Raw genomic sequence first — 21,035 nt, 5'->3', positions numbered from 1 at the left:
AATATCATTTGTATTTAAAGTAGCTGTACATAATGTTACATCTGACCAACTGTATAACAGTCTGGTACGGGAACTGCTCTGCCTCGGACCGGAAGGCGTTGCAGAGGGTCGTGAAAACTGCCCAGCGCATCGCCGGAGCACCACTTCCTGCCATAAAAGACATCTACAGGAAGCGGTGTCTGAAAAGGGCTGGGAAAATCATCAAAGACCCCAGTCACCCATCACATGGACTCTTCACCCTCCTGCCCTCTGGGAGGCGCTACAGGAGCCTCCGGACTAAGACCACCAGGTACCGGAACAGCTTCTTCCCCACAGCTGTCAGACTCCTGAACTCTGCCTCCTGACATCTGACCCACGTTAAACTCATGGACTGAACATACACACACCCACAATGGACAACTGTACCCTCAAACACACAATAATAACATGGACTGAACCACCACTCACAACCACCAGCACTTTATATAGCCTCTGTAGAAACTATCTACACCCTCACTTATCTTAACTGCACTACTGTATAGCTCTGTGTAAATAATCATTCTGTACATTCGATAATCTTTAATCCTACAACTGTTTACAACTTGCATAGTTCCCATTTCTGTATAGCTGTATATCTCAGATTCTGTAAAGTTATTTATTTCATATTCTGTATAGTTTTTCATATTTATATCCTGTTCATATCCTGTACATAGCTTGTACTCACTACAGCCTGTACATACTTATAGTTATAGAATATTCACAACATACTTCATACCGTGTACATTATAACATACCATAATAGACCCATTTCTGTAATATACTCACATATCTATATTATTGCTAATATTTATTGTAATATATCTATATCACTAAAGCACTTCTGGATGGATGCAAACTGCATTTCGTTGCCCTGTACCTGTGCATGTGCAATGACAATAAAGTTGAATTCTATTCTATTCTATTCTATCTGTGATATGGTTAGGAACTATTTTTCTGTCTAAAGGTTAAAATAGAAATTCAGTTTTTGTCCAGTGGACATAATATGTTGAAGACTGGTCTCCCAGGCAAAAAGAAAATGGGAAGACCTTTTGTAATGATTTCATGGAAGCAGAACTGAAGAAATTTCTTGGATGAGAGGTGAAACATCTTTAAGAAACTTAAAGATGTCCAAGCTGCACCATGCACTGTGCATGGGCTGTTGATGGATCCATGTTCAGTTTTGTTTCCATTTTTTAATGGTCAGTGTCTTTAAGAATCGTTGTTGCCAATAGTCAGTGTTTGACAGTTTTTTTTTTTTTTTTTAGAAATGCTGAGCTTGGTTGGGAACCAATATTTAGTCATTTTTCCTAGCCTGGGAAGAAATAGTATCTAAGCTGCAGCAGATCATCAAACACGCTCAGATATGTTATGAGTGAAAAATATCCAGCATTAGGATTTAGGGTCAAAGCTAAAACAAGTTCTTATTAAGAATGGGCATAGTAGTCCTTGGAAGTATAGTAAAACCAACATGTGTGTGTGTGTGTGTGTGTGTGTGTGTAGCCATTCACCCTTGGCTGACAATATCCTCCAGCAGATAGTAAGGTCCACCTGCTCCACCTGCCCCCCGACTGTCCAGAGAATTAAAATACATCTCTCCCTTCATTTGCTCCTAGCCATGCTATTTAAAGTAATTAACCTTAATTTTCCCAAAAAAGAAAAATCTGGATTAGACCACTACCTCTTAAGTGGAGGCCCAGTTGCTGACTGTCGTCCATCTCCCTTCGCTCCTAATGGGGTCTGTCCTTAATCAAAATTCAGCCATCAGATTTTGATATTGAATCATCTTTTAATTGGAAGTTACATTCTGGTTAATAGTTTTATAATTCACAAGCTCTAATAGTCTCACCACTGGGATCCGCTCCAGTTTTTTCTTGCTCTGTTGAAGCTGCACACTGGTGAGGACTCACACTCACAAGTTTGCCCCGACACACACAAATACAAAGATACACAGTATTTGTGTCTATGCTGTGTGGTTAAAGGCAGAAATAGCTTTGGAAAATATATTTTTATAAACTTCAAGTTATATAGAACTCTGTGAAAAAATGACCTTCATCTTTATTTAGCAGTTTATTAACAAGTTTATGCTCTTCCTCTGTTTCTTCCAGCTGTTCTCCTTGGGGGTTGCCAAATCATCTGCCTCTGTCCTCTGGCATCCTCTTCCATCATACCAACCTCTCCACTTCCACAAACCTTCTCTGAGGTTCTCCCATTTTCCATCTGCCTCGGAGCTCCATTTTCAACATCCTATATCCTCTTACAAAGGATTTTGAATAATTTGGCCTCCATTATATCTGACGTTGCCTCCAAACCACTCAACCTGATTGGCCCTCTTATAAGAGCATTTGTAATCTGGTAAATCCCACTGAAAACCTTAACATCTTCACCTCTGTCTTTTGTTCAGATGATTTACCAGCTGAGGCTCTTCCCTTCCACCCAGACTCTATATCAACTACTTCCTGAACTCTGAGCAACATTCATCCTTTTTTAACTTTTACCCCTTAAAACTCGCAATCTGCACTCTCGCATAATCACATGCTCTTCTTTTAAGATTATGCAAACTCCATGCTGCACAATCATAGCAGAGAGTATAGCATAAGGTCAGTTAAACTTCTTGGATACTGATCTGGTCAGTTAAGTATCAGAGGCAGTTGTTAAACAATATCAGCTGGTGGAGGCCACTAAAAAAATTTTCACCCCTCATCTTCCTGAATGTTTTTTTCATTAGTTTTGCATGTGGCCTAGGTCAAGGTCACTACTGGTGGCATGAGGCCACACCTGGACCCTATAGAGGTTGCACAGGTAGTCCAACTCCCCCAGGATGGCACATCAATATGTAACATTGCCAGCTGTGTCACTGTCTCCCAGCACAGTCTAAGGAAAGATGTCCCATAAGAACCCAAAAGCAGGAAGGATCCTTAATCCAATGGTGCAAATGTCTCTGGCTAAACAATTAGAAACAGACTTCACAAGGGTGGTCTAAGAGCCTGGCATCCTCTAGTTGGCCCTGTGCTCACTGCCTGGCACCATTGAGCATTTGCCACAGCATACCAGGATTTGTAGGTCCACCACTGGTGCTCTGTGCATTTCACAGATAAGAGCAGGTTCACCTTGAACACATGTGAGAAACATGAAAGGACTTTGTTAAGCTGTTGAGAATGTTATACTGCCTGTGACATCATTTAACATGACTGGTTTAGTGGTGGGGCAGTGATGGTCTAGGAAGGCATATCCACGGAGGAACAAAAACCTTTACAGGCTAGGGTACTAAATTTAGTGCCTAAGAATTTTGACTCTTTATTTTAAAATGAAAAAGAACCCCAAAACACTAATAGGTAAAGACCATAACTGCAGAACTTGGACTGATAAATATTTTTAAACTGCCTGAAAAGGCAAAAAGTTTTATTTACTACTTAAGTCTCTTGGAGTTAAACTTTGAATGAATATGTCAATGGACCGTTCTTTCTTGCACAGTGTCGTTGGTAGCACAGATAACACTGCTCGGGCCCATGGCCCATCACTATTACTTCTTTTAACCTTGCTGACTAAAGTGGCTGTTCTATTATTTAGCCTTTTAAACCACATTATATTGTAGGATTGTTTGTTTTTAACCAACATTATCATTGTGTTATTATCTAACTTCTTTACTATTGTCTAATCACTTATTCCATCATTTCTGCTGGAGAATGTAATATACTGTGGAGCGTAGATAGTGTCCTTGCTGAGCGAGCTTTTTCTATTCACAGTAAAATACTCAGAATTGTATACTTTACTACTATTGAACTTAATAGGGTTATTTGTAAACAACCCCTCAATTTTATACAAGCTGCTAAATGTAGACTTAAAAATATGTAACACTTGAGAATAAACATTGCTGTTTTTTGTTGCATCTCATCTTGAAAAGTAGATGTGGCAGGAGCTTGTATTGTGGTTTTGTTAAGAATTCAGTCTGGGCTACATTGGTAATGAATAGTTGAAGGGCAGCAGGCTGCAAACACATTCGCACAGTCAAGTGATGAAGAATAGCAAGTAGCTTTGTGTTTACATGGGGACATTCAGAGGGTTTCTTTAGCTGACTTGGGGGTTAGGGGTCGATGGAGCAAGGTGAGAGCAGAAAGATGCAGCTGGGTGAAATAGAGAGAGCAGGGCAGGCCTTTGTTGTCCTTTTCTATTCTTCTCCTGTCCTCTCACCAGTGGGCTGATTTGTTATTGATTAGCACACAGGACTCCAACTCCATCTCCAAGGCTAAGGCTCAAGGATGGACCTCAACAAACAAGTATACGAACATTTTTATCAAGCATGTGTGATCACACAAAAAAACCTCAATATCATTTTCTTCATCTTTTTAAAAATATGTACCAGACTGAGTACAGAGTGCCAGAATGTCAATGAACAGTCGTGTGCCTGTGTCATTTCAGCTCTATACTATTGAACTCAGGCTTTGACTTTGTGGTGAATTTATTGTGAAAATATATATATAAATGTATAAATGTCTTTTAATCTAGACAAATGTCAAGAAATTCTCATCTCAAGTATTGATGGATCATAAAATATAAAGCATACTACTTTCAGATACAGACTCAAGGGCAAAAAAGAGATTTTTTATTTTTTACAATCTTCTAAATGTAGTTTACTAAGTATAGAAGAACAAAAAGAACAAATTGCTATGTGTGGAAATGCTGTAAAATATTGGTCTAATCTCTGTAGATATTTTTTTGCCATTTGCTGAGACAGCAAACAGCTCAAAATGTCTCAAAGCTGTCTGAAGTCAGAACCAGAAAGAAAAACAGAATCCGCAGAAATGTTGAAATTGATGCAGTTGCACATTTTGTGGTGTTTGTGTAAATACACAACAGTGGCATAACCGGTATAAAAAAATCATAAAAGGTTTTATGTTGGCTGCTACCACCTTGGATTGTTAACTAAGTTGCTCTGACTTTCTGAGTGGGAAATCCGAGTTCAGGGTACATATAAGAACATACTTTTTTGACCTAGTATTTCTGTTTTTTTGGACTTTCAAGCTCTGTTTAGTATTAAATATATTCTACTTGATTCTTAGTTTGCTTATTGTTTAGATTTTTACCTTTTTCTTATTCCCTCAGTCTTTTCAGTTTGTGTGTTTAGTTAAAATGTGCTTATTGTAATCCCAGTGTTCCACCTTTTCCTTCTGTGTAATTTTTTGTTTAGTTTAGTTGTGTCTCAATACCCCCGTTTCTCAGTTTTTTGGTGCCATTTGTGTCTTGTCTTACCGTAGTTTGCCACAGCTGTCTCCACTTCAATCATGATCTTATTTGTATAGGTAGTTTAAGTTTGCCTGAGTTCCTATGTGCCCAAGCCTCATCTGACCTGCAGCAACAGCACAGCGCCCAAACCTAATCTCAGTTGTTGAAACCAATCAACCAAGCCTCATCGTAGCTGGCTGGCCTGACAGGAATCATGTTGCCTGGAGCCCAGGCTAGCTCCCCTCAACTCACTATGCCAGTCCCCATGCTGAAGATGAGGGTCACCTAGTAATCAACTTCAGTTGAAAGCAGGCTCCAGCCTGCTCTGCGTCAGTTGATGTCTGGCATCAGTCAAGGGTTCCCATCGCATCAGAATTAAAGCTTGATCCTCCCCCACTGCCTGAGTCAGAGCCACCTAAGCATGAACCAGTAGGTCAGTCACCAGAGGAACTCAATCTCCTTCACCGGAGGCCACCTGCAATACCACCTAATACAGAACCTTGCAGCACACCAAGGTAGAAGAAATTGATGAGGACCTTTACTATATGCATTTCTGTGCCTGTTCCTAAGAACAGGCACAGAAATGCATATGCATTGCACATATTCAAACCACTCCAAAGCAGACCCAGAAACCCACCTAAGATTTCAACCTATCAAGCTAAAAACGATGGTCAGCAGTATCCAAAGGAGAGGTAAGGTCCAAAACTGAACAGTCTCTTGCATCATTTCATTCCCCATCATTTTCACTTGACACTCTAACAAGAAGTGTTTCAGTTGAATAAGCTTTAGGAAAGCAAGACTGAAATGATTCAGCAATACTGTATTTGCCCAAGACAGTTGTAAGATGCCTAGCCAGAATCTTTTCTAACATCTTGGCAATAAATGGTAATTTTGAGATTGCTCTGTAACTCCGTAGCTTAGGGTTTTTCCTTCCTACCTAGTTACAGTGTTTGAGATGAGAGAGATAGCCTTTATTTGTCAGTTGCAGGTCTTTTGCCCACAACTGAGATGACAGACCTTGCCGAACGTACATACAATACACAAACATCACATTGGGGAGACAGGTCAGGCTAGGTAGCGAGGAAAAAAAAAAACAACGAAATGTGTAACACAGAAGGATAATGCAGGAATGCACAGATATCAACACACCATAGCACAATAAACACAGACAGCAACATGGGAAAGAGTTCCAGTGTGTACATCTGATCTGGGACCGCTGCAATCTTTCAACTGCGCCTCCAAATGACCCGATGTCCACATCAGAGGGGAGGTAAGCGTTGGAGGTGGCGTTGGATCCGGGGTAGGGAGGGTGATGCGTCAGTGAGTGCTTATCAGTATCAGTATATGTATGTGTGTGCATGTCCATAGTTCAGCTGAGACAGTGTCCTTCGCCCTACCAGGCTAAGTAAACAGTCTTCCAGCCAACCCAGGTGGCCTTGCATGGAATGGGAAGAAACAGACTAAACACAGTCGTTATCAGGGAGTTTTTGTTTGGCTCCAGCCTTGAGCCCACAGCTGGCGCCGAAGGGGTAGGCGGATTATGATGGTAATTTTTCTTTTGCGACAACTCATGAGAATTTCAAAGCTGTTCTTTAACACTCCAACACTGGTCTCTCAATCTCCTGTTGGAGAACCGCAAGCTTCCCGATGATGGTATCAAACTTGCTGGTGTTTTCATTCTTTTGCCCAAACAGCTGATTCTGAGAACTCACAACTGCAGTGAGCTGTTCTGCAATGCAATCCAACTTTCGCTCAAGGGTGTTATTTTGAGCAGGCCTCTCCTTGATGTATCCCAATATACGTTCAGAGGTGTTATTCTGAGTATTTACGGCAGCTGTAAGTGTCTCCAAGGTCTTAACCATTCTGCTTTCGAGCCCGTTCTGAGAAGTCGCGCCTCGTCCCATCGTTTCAGCCGAAAACGTCAGAGCAGTTATGCAAATATGTGATGTCTTGATGAATCGAGCAGATATTAGAAGTTTACACAGCACCATTCTCGCATGAAAATATCTTAAAAGTTTATTTTGTGACCCAGACAGAGTAATATTTCAAACTCCGCCACTCTGTGGTCCTCCGCCACTGCCTCGTTTGAGTTTTGGACGAAATGGATTCTGGGATATTGCATTTCGTCATTTCGAGCTGATTGGAGACCAGAACAGCCAATCAGATTTTTTTGCATCCAAGTCTGTGATTGGCTGGTTTGTGGCACAAATATAACTGTGTAGAGAAAGAGTTGAGCGCGCACGGGCAGAAATGTTGAGAGCGCGAGCAACACATTGCGAGCGAGTGCAAATGCAAAAACTGAGTGAGAGGGGCTGCTGTTGTGTGTGTGTGTGTGTGTGTGTGTGTGTGTGTGTGTGTGTGTGTGTGTGTGTGTGTGTGTGTGTGTGTGTGTGTGTGTGTGTGTGTGTGTGTGTAATAGCAAACACGGAAATACATTTTTTGCACGCAGCAATGAATTTTGTTCACTCAAATTCAGCTTTTCTTCGCTCAAAATAAATTTCTCCTCAAAATACAACACTTGCACCTGCAAACTTATTTTTACGTGTGCTCAAATTTTTTTTATGTGCACTCAGAATAGTGGCACAAAAATAACGCCATACATGCACACATATACAAATACTCAGCACTCACCCAACATAGGGATAGACATACATGGACACTGTACACACAATCACACTCCCCAAACAAACTCTATACCCCAGGTCCAGGTACCCTCGCCCCTGGAGGGGGAAACGGCACCTAGACCCAGGAGATGTTACCCTTTCCCCCGGGGTGGAGGCAAGCAGACCGCCCCAGGCTCCGCAGCAGCTTCTTGAACATCCTCTACCTGCTGCAGATTTAAGGCTTTAAGATGTCATCAGTGGCAGCCTGAGAAACACGACTCACTGCATCTGCAGTCACACATGCAGCAAACAAACGTTAATGAACCTATTTTTAAAACATGAGTTTATAATAATGGATTGGATTTATATAGCGCTTTTCAAGGCACCCAAAGCGCTTTACAATACCACTATTCATTCACTCTCACATTCATACACTGGTGGAGGCAGCTACAGTTGTAGCCACAGCTGCCCTGGGGCAGACTGACAGAAGCGAGGCTGCCATATTGCGCCATTGGCCCCTCTGGCCAACACCAGTAGGCAAGTAGGGTAAAGTGTCTTGCCCAGGGACACAACGACCAGGACAGAGAGCCCAGGGATCGAACCGGCGACCTTCCGGTTACAGATGCGATTCCCAACCCCCTGAGCCACGGTCGCCCACGATAATGTTATTGTCAGCAGCAGCATTTAATTATAAAGAGTAGGGGAGGTGTCTGAAATATAAACATAGGTGGAAAAGGCCTGAATCCTTCCACCTGTACATATTATATTTAATATGCTTGTTTAATAAGTTGCTACAAAGAGATCTGTGTGTTTGAGATCTTTTTAGATGACAGTAAAATGTGTAACTGCTGAACTTTGTAACTGCTGTGAAATCTCTGGAAAGCTGCCATAGCAAAAAGCTTTTTTTAAATCTCCCATAATAAGTTAAAGTTAAGCCACAGAGTTTACCTGAAACATACACGTGCATATAGCAGGACCAACTGACAGGTGGAGGACACCATATTGCCTTTTGGAAAAACTTCAGTCTAATTCAACTTTTTTGTTTTTCAGAACAGAGCCTACCCTCATGGAGGCAATGCAGTGGTCTCAATCAAATTAATTAGCATGACTTCTTTTTGTAAATGTAGTCAGTTTATATGTCAGTATCATCACAGCATTGCTCTGTGGCTTCAAATTGTTTTAAACATGATCACTTACACAGAGTAATGTTTTTGCTGTATTTAGATGCTTTTTTCCCCACATACTTCCTCTGGTAATTTATCTTCAAAGCTAGGACGGCAGCCAGGGAGGAAATCTATAAAAGAGGGCAGACAAAAAGGAGGAAAAAAAAAATCCTTCCTCAATGTCATATAATAATATATATTTTTTGTGTTTGTCAGACATGTAAGATTCATGGTAAAATTGGTTGGTGGAAATTTGACTGCCATCTGGCACATTTTTTATACCTTTTAAAAACTTTCAGTTGTTTCACAGTTTTTCCTGAATACCAGAAACATCTGGCACCCCTCCCAAGACGTTTTGACCTCCAAAAAAAAAAGAATAATTGTAATCAAAAAAAAAAAAAAAAAGTTTTACCCAGATTTTGCCATGGTTTCCGCGAGGCAGACCGAATGGAGAATGAGTGGAGGAGTCAGGTGCAGACAGTGACGAGGAGACGGAATTACTTTAACGAAAAACAAGCCCTTATTTAGGGCTGATAAGAGAGCATACAAAAATTAAACAAACTGGTTGAGACCAGACTAAGAAAACTATGTATAAACTATTACAAGACTAGAGAGACTGTGAAAGCTATGAACGGTGAAAATACTATAAAACATGAAGGGCCACTATGAAGTCTAAACCTAGACATGGGGAAAGGAACACAGACGACACCACACTGAACACAGGAAGACTGAGGGCTTAAATACACACACAAGGTGATCAGGGGAAGTGGAGACACATGAGGAAAACAGCTGACTGGAACGAACATAATGACGCCACAGTGGAAGCGAAAGCTAAGTACATAGAACATGGAAACAAGACTTCCAAAATAAACAGGAAACATTACGAGACACAGACGTGACATAAATTTAACCAGCACCACAGACACATAAAGCATGATGGGTAGAAATAAAGCAGGGAGACTTAGAACAGGGGAGAAGACGCAAAAAGATCTGCAAAGCAAAGGACTAACACAGCAATAAATATGATTTGTCTGAAAGAACCTGGTGACATGTATACAGGGAGTGCAGAATTATTAGGCAAGTTGTATTTTTGAGGAATAATTTTATTATTGAACAACAACCATGTTCTCAATGAACCCAAAAAACTCATTAATATCAAAGCTGAATGTTTTTGGAAGTAGTTTTTAGTTTGTTTTTAGTTTTAGCTATTTTAGGGGGATATCTGTGTGTGCAGGTGACTATTACTGTGCAGAATTATTAGGCAACTTAACAAAAAACAAATATATACCCATTTCAATTATTTATTTTTACCAGTGAAACCAATATAACATCTCCACATTCACAAATATACATTTCTGACATTCAAAAACAAAACAAAAACAAATCAGCGACCAATATAGCCACCTTTCTTTGCAAGGACACTCAAAAGCCTGCCATCCATGGATTCTGTCAGTGTTTTGATCTGTTCACCATCAACATTGCGTGCAGCAGCAACCACAGCCTCCCAGACACTGTTCAGAGAGGTGTACTGTTTTCCCTCCTTGTAAATCTCACATTTGATGATGGACCACAGGTTCTCAATGGGGTCCAGATCAGGTGAACAAGGAGGCCATGTCATTAGTTTTTCTTCTTTTATACCCTTTCTTGCCAGCCACGCTGTGGAGTACTTGGACGCGTGTGATGGAGCATTGTCCTGCATGAAAATCATGTTTTTCTTGAAGGATGCAGACTTCTTCCTGTACCACTGCTTGAAGAAGGTGTCTTCCAGAAACTGGCAGTAGGACTGGGAGTTGAGCTTGACTTCATCCTCAACCCGAAAAGGCCCCACAAGCTCATCTTTGATGATACCAGCCCAAACCAGTACTCCAGTACCTCCACCTTGCTGGCGTCTGAGTGGGACTGGAGCTCTCTGCCCTTTACCAATCCAGCCACGGGCCCATCCATCTGGCCCATCAAGACTCACTCTCATTTCATCAGTCCATAAAACCTTAGAAAAATCAGTCTTGAGATATTTCTTGGCCTAGTCTTGACGTTTCAGCTTGCGTGTCTTGTTCAGTGGTGGTCGTCTTTCAGCCTTTCTTACCTTGGCCATGTCTCTGAGTATTGCACACCTTGTGCTTTTGGGCACTCCAGTGATGTTGCAGCTCTGAAATATGGCCAAACTGGTGGCAAGTGGCATCTTGGCAGCTGCACGCTTGACTTTTCTCAGTTCATGGGCAGTTATTTTGCGCCTTGGTTTTTCCACACGCTTCTTGCGACCCTGTTGACTATTTTGAATGAAACGCTTGATTGTTCGATGATCACGCTTCAGAAGCTTTGCAATTTTGAGACTGCTGCATCCCTCTGCAAGATATCTCACTATTTTTGACTTTTCTGAGCCTGTCAAGTCCTTCTTTTGACCCATTTTGCCAAAGGAAAGGAAGTTGCCTAATAATTATGCACACCTGATATAGGGTGTTGATGTCATTAGACCACACCCCTTCTCATTACAGAGATGCACATCACCTAATATGCTTAATTGGTAGTAGGCTTTCGAGCCTATACAGCTTGGAGTAAGACAACATGCATGAAGAGGATGATGTGGACAAAATACTCATTTGCCTAATAATTCTGCACTCCCTGTATATCTCATTGCCCATTCAGATCAACATCAGGATTCTCCTAGATTATTTAACTGCTTTTAATATTATTTAACAAGATTTTATGTGTAGAGACAGAGAGGGGCATTCAACTCCACTCCTTGATAAAAGCATCAATTTATGGTCTTTATCATGCAACACGAAGTGCCCATTCCCATATGGAAAAGAGATATATATAAAAATTATAATGTTTGTATCTGTCTTGTGTGAAACTTGTATGAAAAGCATACAAGAGTGAAAACAGATATAAGATCCCTTGAAAAATTATATAAATGAAACTTGTATGTTTTAGATACTTACTAAAACAATATATGAAAGTAATGAGAAAGTGGCCACTTTCATGAGTAAATCATATAGGCCTTATATGATTCACTATATGAAGGAAGCCAAATCTTATGCAAGTCTTTTATAAGTTTTTTCTATTTCTTTTCCATATGGGTTTACTTGGTTTGCTGTTATATAAATAAAAGTGAATAAAATATCTTTCATTGTGTGTTTGCATGCACATTCTGTGTTTCTTGCATTCCCTGAGATTGTTGGTTATGCACATGCAGTTTGTGTTTGTGAACTGAAATATAATTTTCAGTCAGCACCTCACTTAAAACGTTTTTAACAAGTGCCTAAGTTGTTTGTATAGTGAGATACAAAAAGATAGGATACCACCTGCAGTGATATTCTACATGAATGTAGACTTGCATTAGCCACACATGAACAGATTGTGAACAGAAGTCTTTTCTCTAGTCCTCACACTTGCTTTGCTGTAATAACATTTTTTGTTGCTCTGAGATATAAATACACACTCATGCACACATTCACACACACATATTTGTGTCTACAGGGCCTTTCTTAGCTGTGGCATGACAGAAGAGACAAGCACTTTGTCTCTTCTCCTTCATCTCTCTTTCCATCTCCTGTCTGCTAAGTCTCCTCCACCTATTCATTTCCTTCATCAGGTGCCCATCTCTCACTATGTCCGCCTCACCATCAGCCCGCTCTGTCATTCTCCCCTCCCTCTATCTCTGCTTCTCTCTTCTTTTTCTTTGTACCGAGCAGTCAGCACTGACAGCTCTGGCAGAGACAAAGTGCTGATGTTGGGCTTAAAAGTGACCGCCCCTGTCCTGCAGCCACACAGTTGGAGAGCCAGAAATCTATCACCCCATGGCATTCCCAGAGCAGCATGAAGAGAAAGGGGAAGATGGGTGAGGGAGGTGGTGTGTGAGCAAGAGGGCAGATGGAAGGAGAGTAATTGGAAGACCAACAACAGCACATTCTGCAAATCAAGAAGCATTTCATTGCATGGTGTCAATAGGAAGTGACTACATTATTTGGAAAAGAATTGAGAAGTGGCCAGCATACAGATGGACCATTAATTAACATTGATAGGATGTCAAATTGGTGTTTTTATTTATGTATATATGAGGCACACTGTTTAAAAAGACCTTTTGATCAATCAGAAATGTAAAGTGCAATAAATTGTGACAAATGTGAAGATTTGAAGGAAAATTGTGTGATGACTAATCGTCACCTCAAAATTAAACAACATAGTATATTTATATTTATGATCCAATTCATTTTGGCTCTGGTGATAAAAAAAGCAATCTCTTTTTCTTGTGAACAGTATGTTACATTCCAACTCTTAAAAAATTAAGTATTAAGTATTAAAGCTCAGTGTCATTTAAAAATAAATGCTGCAGGAATTTTTGGTGACCATTGTCCTACATTTAAGTCAGTTATTTGACTCATAATAAAGGTAATGAAACACAGTGGAGTGATCCTTGGTGAAAAGGGACATGATACTGTATATAAGAAAAAATAAGATGTGATGCCTGACCTTAACTGTTTATTTATGATTTGTTGTACTGATAATGTTTTAGCATTACAGGGTTGATCAGAGCACTGAGGATGATAAATGTGTAGTGGCTGTGATAAGTGGTGGCAAACCCACAATACACTTAAAACTATACTATGATGTTTTTCATTTCTTTTTCTTTTTATGTTTGTGTTATTGGTTTGCTCTTCTACTCCGTGAATCTCTGCCTTATAGGGGTGGAGCGGTTTGTGGGTCCCCTGGGATACCAGGGTCTATGCTGGGACTTTTGCCCCCTGGTAGGGTCTCTCATGGCAAATGCTTTTTGCAAGTCCAAAAACCACATGTGGACTTAGAGAAGGCATTCGACTGCATCCGTCAGAATATTCTGTGGGAGGTGCTCCAGGAGTATGAAATGTCTGGCCTGTTGCTACAAGCCAGTCAGCCCTTAAACAACCATCGAAAGACTTTGGTCCACATTGCCGGCAATAAGTCTGACCCCTTGTCAGTAGGTGTTGGACTCCGCCAGGGCTGCCCTTTGTCACCAATTCTGTTCATACTTTTTATTGGCCAAATTTTTAGGCGTAGTCAAGTTGAAGAAGGCTTCCAGTTTGGTGTTTTGGTGGTCTCAGAATCTTGTCTGTGCTATTTGCAGATGATGTGGCTCTGTTGGCTTCATCAGGTGGTGGCCTCCAACTTGCATGTGAGCAGTTTGCAGCTGAGTGTGAAGCAGCGGGAATGAGAATCAGCACCTCCAAATCTGATGCAATGGTATTTAGCCAGAAAAGGCTGGAGTGCCCACTTTGGTTCATTGATGAGTTTTCGCCACAAGTGGAGGAATTGAACTATCTCGGGGTCTTATTCAAGAGTGAGGGGAGCAGGAGATCAACAGATGGATTGGGGCTGCGGCTGCAGTAATGTGGACACTTTGACGGTCTGTTGTGGTGTAGAAAGACATAAAATCCAAGCATTTGATTTGCCAGTCGTTCTACATTCCTACCCTCACCTATGGTCAAGAGCACTGGGTGATGACTGAAAGAACGAGATTGTGGATAACTAAGTTTCTTACTGAAGCACGATTGTGAATTCCATCAGCATATCTGCAGGAAAAATAAGTGAATGCATGTGATGGACAAAAAGAAAAAAAAACGAGGCTCTGAGGACGAGATGCTATACTTTTTGGAGACCTTTATTTCCTTAGGTCATCTCTCTGACTGGATTATTTCATACTAGAAGTGAGGTAAAGTGAAGCCCAAATATTCAATTCAATTTTATTTATACAGCACCAAATCACGACAACAGTTGCCTCAAGGCACTTTATATTATAAGGTAGATCCTACAATGATACACACAGAGAAAAACCCAGCAATCATATGACCTCCTATGAGTGAGCACTTTGGCAACAGTGGGAAAGAAGAACTCCCCTTTAACAGGAAGAAACCTCCAGCAGAACCAGGCTCAGGGAGGGGCGGGGCCATCTGCTGCGACTGGTTGGGGTGAGAGAAGGAAAACAGGATGAAAAGACATGCTTGTGGAAGCAAGAGGTCTATTAACACATAGTGAGTGAGAAAGGTGACTGAAGAAGAAATACTCAATGCATCATGGGAATCCCCCAGCAGCCTACACCTTTTGCAGCATAACTAAGGGAGGATTCAAGGTCACCTGATCTAGCCCTAACTATATGCTTTAGCAAAAAGATAAGTTTTAAGCCTAATCTCAAAAGTAGAGATAGTGTCTGTCTCTCAAATCCAAACTGGAAGCTGGTTCCATAGAAGAGGGGCCTGAAAACTGAAGGCTCTGCCTCCCATTCTACTTTTAAATGATCTAGGATCAACATGTAAGTCTGCAGTGCGAGAGCGAAGTGCTCTAATGGGGTGATATGGTACTATGAGCTCTTTAAGATAAGATGGGGCCTGATTATTTAAGACCTTGTATGTGAGGAGCAGAATTTTGAATTCAATTCTGGATTTAACAGGAAGCCAATGAAGGGAAGCCAATACAGGAGAAATCTTTCTAGTCCCTGTCAGGACTCTTGCTGCACTATTCTGGATTAACTAAACGCTTTTCAGGCAAATTTTAGGAAATTCTAAATAAGGAATTACAGTAGTCCAGCATAGCAGTAATAAATACATTAACTAATTTTTCAGCCTCAGTCTGAGACAGAATATTTCTAATTAGAGATATTGCACAAATGGAAAAAAGCACATATTTGTTTAATTTGAATCAGAATCAGAAAGACTTTATTTATCCCCAAGGGGCAATTAAGATACAACAGAGCAGCATGACGTTGAAGATAAGGACAGGGCATAAACAGGCAATAAGAGTGAGATAATAAATACACACAGAATATACATTATATACACAGTTTTAAAATTAAAGTGATTGAATAGGTGAATAAATAACTGTAAGTGACTAAAAGTGAATAAAGTGTCGGCAGTATAAACAGAGTGTAGAGTAGTTTATGTTTCTGGTGTGGGAAATGTTCTTATCGGCTGGAGTTAAAAGGCAGAGTGGCTTTGGGGACAAACGTGGCTCTCCTCCTCTCAGTCCTACAGGAAATGCAGCAGAGGCGTTGCCCAGAGGGGAGCCATTGGAATGCGGGGTGAAGAATGTGAGAGGGGTCATTGATGATTTTGGCTGCCTGTCTAAGAGCCTGTAGACTGAAAACCTGTGCCAGAGTTCTGACAGGCAGGGCAATGATTTTAGAGCACACTGATGCAGTGTGCTGCAGTCTGTTCCTGTTCTGAAGGCTGAGGGAGTGAAACCAGCAGGTGATGGAGGTCATGATGCTTTCCAGGAAAGCATAGTAAAAAGTCATCATGATGAGTGTGTTGACTCCAAAGGAGTTGAGTTTCCTAAGGAGGTATAGCCGTTGGTGGCACCTCTTGAGAATCTCCTCTGTGTTGGCAGAGAATTTGAGGAGGTTGTCAAAAATGGTTCCCAGGTATTTGTACTCCTCAACTACCTCCACTGGCTTCCCATGGATGGTGGTGGTGACTAAAGCAGCCAGATCCCTCTGCCTACTGGAGAAGGTCACCACCATCTCTTTGGTTTTGCTCACGTTCAGTTCAAGTTGGAGCTGTCACACCACTCTACAAACACCTAAAGAGAGGGCCCGTGGTGTTGTGAGGGGCCTGACAGCAGTGACGGGAGAACTATGTCGTCAGCATATTTAACCAGGTGACAGTTGGGCTGTGTGGATCTACAGTCATCGGTGTAGAGGATGAAGAGCAGGGGGGAGAGCACACAGCCCTGGGGGGAGCCAGTGGAGGTGGAACGGAGACCGGAAAGAGACTTGTTGACCCGAACTTTCTGAGTCCTGTTGGTCAAAAAGTCCAATATCCACAGGATTAGCTGATCATCCAGGTGAAATTGGGAAGAAAGTTTAGTGGTCAGGATATGAGGCTGCAGAGTGTTGAACGCTGATGAGAAACCAGCAAACAGAAGTCTGGCGGAGCAGTCAGGGAGCTCCAGATGTTTGTGGATGGAGTCTAAGATGAAGATTTTTGCATCATCGACGCCTCTGCATGCACGGTAATCAAACTGGAGTGGGTCCATCAGGGGATCAGTTGCTCTTATGATGTGCTGATTTATGATCTTCTCCATGGCCTTCATCACCAGGGAGGTGAGGGCCACAGGAGGAAGATCATTCAGAGACGTTGGGTTGTTTCTTTTGGGGATGGGGATGACTGTGGAGTGTTTCCACAGCTGCAGGACGGTGTGACTGTCGACTGAGTGTTGAAATAGAGTCCGGAACACGCTTCCTAGTTGCCCTGCACAGTGCTTCAGAACTCGACTGCTGATGTTGTCAGGGCCGGGTGAGCTCCTCTCCCGGTCCTCCTGAGGGCTCTCACCACATCCTCAGTCTTGAAGGTGAGTGCAGAGCTGCCAGGTTTGAGTGAGGATCTGGACTCCTCAAGCTTGGGTGATGTTGTCTGTCTCAAACCTGGTGTAGAAAGCGTTGAGGTCGTCAGGGAGGGAGGAGGGGTTGCTGTCCTCCACCTGGATGGTTCTGGGGGTTGGGACCACAGTATTCACAGAAACCATGGTTTTGAGGCCCTGCCAGGCTGAGCGGAGGTCCGCCGTGGTGAATTTTTTTTCAGCAGTGTTTTTGTACTCCAGTTTAGCAGTTTTTATGGACCTCTTGACCTCCCTGTTGACCTCCTTTTCATCCAGTGCAGAGCCGGTGAAGAAAATCCTCTTTTTTTTATTAAGGATTTCCTTCGTCAATGTCATCAGAGGGAGAAAGAAAGCTGTCCCAGTCAGTGGTTTTGAAACATCCTTGTAGGGTGAGGATACTTTCCGCTTTCCACTGCTTAATGTTTTTGGTGAACTTTTTAATCCTCTTGATGACTGGGGTGTAAGCAGGGGCCAGCAGGTGTGGTGGTCTGCTGAGCCGAGAGGGTTAGGGCTTTAAATGCATCTGGTACAGAGCCATAACATTTATCCAGAGTCTTTCCCTGACGTGTGCTGCATGTAACATACTGTTGGTATCCTTTAAACGACTTGTCAGGGGAGCAGTGGTTGAAATCACCCAGGATGAATTTAGGAGAGTCTGGTGATAATTGTTCCAGTTCGTACAGAGTGTTGGTGAAGTACTCTGTAGCTTTAGCTGCATCAGCTCTGGGGTGGATGTACACCAAGATGATGAAAAGCTTTGGGAATTCTCTGGGGAGGTAGTAGAGGCGCAGGGAAACAGCCAGAAGCTCGATGTCTGTAGTGCACAGCTTCTCCCTCACAGTGACTATAGAGCACCAGCTGTTGTTTACATACAGACACACACCGCCACCATGTTGCTTCCCGGTGCATTCACGGTCTCTGTCCAGACGAAGGGGTGGTGAAAAGCCACCAATGTGCAGTGTGCTGTCATCGACGCTGTTGTTTAACCACGATTTAGTAAATTCCAGAACGGAGGCAGTTCTGTACTCAACAGGTGGTTGACGCAGGCTTGCAGCTCATGCAGCTTGGAGCGGAGAGACTGCACATTAGCAAGGATAATGGACGGGAGCACTTGTTGTTTGTGTGTCTGGCTCTTGAGTCTGGCTCTCACCCCACTCTTCTTTAATCCCCTCCTGTTTGCCTTGTTATTGTAAGTTTTTCGATTTCCGTGTCCACGGAGTATTTCCTCGGGAAAGCAGTCCATAGGAGTGGAGCGGAAAAGCTGGAGGCTGGGCTGCAGCTGCTGCCACTGCTGGATGAGGGAGTCCCTGCTGTAGATGAGCCTTGGCACCGGGGGGAAAGAAAAAATGTGCATTGAAGGACATATCCTGGTCAGAAAGGACTCCAAGGTTTCTCACAGTGTTACTGGAGGCCAAGGTAATGCCATCCAAAGTGGTTAGATACCATATATCTAAGATTTTCAGGGCAAATTACAATAACCTCAGTTTGATCTGAATTAAGAAGCAGAAAGTTAGCGGCCATCCAGGTCTTTATGTCTTTAAGACATTCCTCCAGTTTAACTAATTGGTGTGTGTTACCTGGCTTCATGGATAAATTAAGCTGGGTGTCATCAGCATAGCAGTGCAAATGTATGTTATGCCTTCTGATGATACTGTCTAAAGGAAGAATTTAAAATGTAAACAGAATTGGTCTTAGCACTAAACCCTGTGGAACTCCATAATTAACCTCAGCACGTGAAGAGGACTCTCCATTTACATGAATAAATTGGAGTCTGTTAAATAAATATGATTCAAACCACTGCAGCACAGTATCTGTAATACCTACAGCATGTTCTAATCGCTCTAATAGGATATTATGGTCGACAGTATCGAACGCTGCACTGAGGTCTAGCAGGACAAGCACAGAGATGAGTCCACTGTCAGAGACCATAAGAAGATCATTTGTAACCTTCACTAAAGCTGTTTCTGTGCTGTGATGAGCTCTGAAACCTGACTGAAACTCTTCAAATAAGCCATTCCTCTGCAGATGATCTGTTAGCTGTTTGACAACTACTCTTTCAAGGATTTTTGATATGAAAGGAAGGTTGGAGATTGGCCTATAATTAGCTAAGACTGCTGGGTCTAGAGATGACTTTTTAATTAAAAGTTTAACTATTGCCAGCTCCAAGGCCTGTGGTACATAGGAGATTATTAGAGATAGGTCATATATATTTATTTATAATATTAAGATTGAAACATTAATTAATGGTAGAACTTCTTTGAGCAGTCTTGTAGGAATGGGGTCTAAAAGATATGTTGATGGTTTAGAGCAGTGGGTCAAACTTTTCACAATAAGTACCACTTCATAAGATTTTGATTCCAAGATGGCGGTGCGTGAACAACGCGAGGCTCAGTGTCTCTCCAGAACCTGCTATTTAGCGGTTTTTTATCTACTTTTAACCGGATTATTCGTCCAGAATTGCTGTGCGTTGCTGACCTACAGCAGACAAGAGCTTCTGGACATCTGGACTCACAACTCCAACAGTTTTATCGCCGATCTCCGACTCATCCCACAGATCTCCAGAACACCAGAGGCTGCCCACTCTCCCCGGCCGGGCAGAAGTGCACGCAGACGGTGCCGAGATCGTAAACAAAGGCGAGGTAGGCGCGGAGGGCTACGGGCTTAGCTAAAGCTAACACCACACCGGCTGCCTTTACCCAGTATTTTTCTCGCCAATGTCCGTTCTCTGGCAAACAAAATGGATGAGATATGGCTCTCCATCACTAACAACAGACGGATTATGGACTCAAATGTCATGTTTTTCACCGAAACATGGCTGAACAACAGCTGCCCGGACAATGCTATCGAGTTAGCAGGACGCCACACACACCGAGCCGACAGGCTAGCAGATGACTCCGGCAAGACCAGAGGTGGAGGTTTGTACATTTATATTAACAATGCTTGGTGCATGAACTCCACTACTACTGAGAGTCACTGCTCACCTAATGCGGAGTTTTTAATGGTCAAATGCAGACCTTATTATCTCCCCAGAGAACTCACTTCGATCATACTCACTGCCGTGTATATACCCCCCGACGCTAATGCTAGGTTGGCCATGAAAGAACTTTCTGCAGCCATTAACAAACACCAGAATAAACACCCCAAGGCTGCTTTCATTGTTGCTGGCGACTTCAACCACACCAACTTAAAGACAGTCCTCCCCAGATTCCACCAACATGTCTCCTGCCACACCAGAGGAGACAAGACTTTAGACCATGTGTATTCCAACCTGGCTGGAGCCTACAAAGCCACACCCCTCCCCCACATTGGACAATCGGACCATCTCTCCCTGTTCCTCACACCTCGGTATTCACCACTCATCCAAGGTGTGAAACCTGCTGTGAGGACAATTAAAGTGTGGCCAGAGGGGACAGACGCAGTGCTCCAGGACAGATTTAAAAACACAGACTGGAATATGTTCACCCACACAGACCTGGACCAGTACGCCTCATCTGTACTGGATTACATCTCCGAAACCACAGACAGTGTCACCACCCAGAAACGGATCACCATGTACCCCAACCAGAAGCCTTGGATGAACCGGGATGTTCGTCTCCTCCTGAAGGCCCGCAACACTGCCTTTAGGTCAGGAGATGCACGCGCCTACAGCACAGCCAGGGCTAATCTAAAGAAGGGCATCAAAAAA

At 42.5% G+C, this 21,035-nt stretch overlaps 1 long non-coding RNA gene across 1 annotated transcript; it reads left to right on the top strand.

Annotated features, from left to right (window-relative positions):
- The first annotated feature begins 11,042 nt into the window (after window positions 1–11,042).
- On the top strand, window positions 11,043–19,820 carry LOC120717998. Its single transcript, XR_005692333.1, has 3 exons — window positions 11,043–11,054; window positions 13,888–13,890; window positions 19,699–19,820. It is a non-coding gene; the product is annotated as an uncharacterized LOC120717998 (long non-coding RNA).
- Window positions 19,821–21,035: the final 1,215 nt, after the last annotated feature.

The sequence above is a fragment of the Simochromis diagramma genome, unplaced genomic scaffold (genome assembly GCF_900408965.1).
Source record: "Simochromis diagramma unplaced genomic scaffold, fSimDia1.1 OVJJ01000024.1, whole genome shotgun sequence".
Classification (NCBI taxonomy): domain Eukaryota; kingdom Metazoa; phylum Chordata; class Actinopteri; order Cichliformes; family Cichlidae; genus Simochromis; species Simochromis diagramma.
This window is presented reverse-complemented; position numbering and strand designations above follow the sequence as displayed.